Source organism: Penaeus monodon, chromosome 20 (assembly GCF_015228065.2).
Source record: "Penaeus monodon isolate SGIC_2016 chromosome 20, NSTDA_Pmon_1, whole genome shotgun sequence".
Taxonomy (NCBI): domain Eukaryota; kingdom Metazoa; phylum Arthropoda; class Malacostraca; order Decapoda; family Penaeidae; genus Penaeus; species Penaeus monodon.
Window position 1 is genome coordinate 39,562,174 of NC_051405.1, and position 262 is coordinate 39,562,435.

Genomic DNA, 262 nt, shown 5'->3' on the forward strand with positions numbered 1-262 from the left:
TAATTTCCTCGCCGACGCAAGCTCCCTCATAAACGAGAGCAAACCACATGCAAATTACACCAGATATACGATGATGGCTGTTGCCCCAAAGTATAGCCAACTTATGGTTCTAGCTCTGGTTGTAATCCAAATAGTGCAGACCAGTTATGGCCCGTGGCGCATGTTGTATTTGGCATTAGTCAAAGAGCCAATTTCATATAAAAACCAGCATGCTTTTTACAAATGGTTTAATTTTTCTCGCACTTGCAGTCATAGGATATCC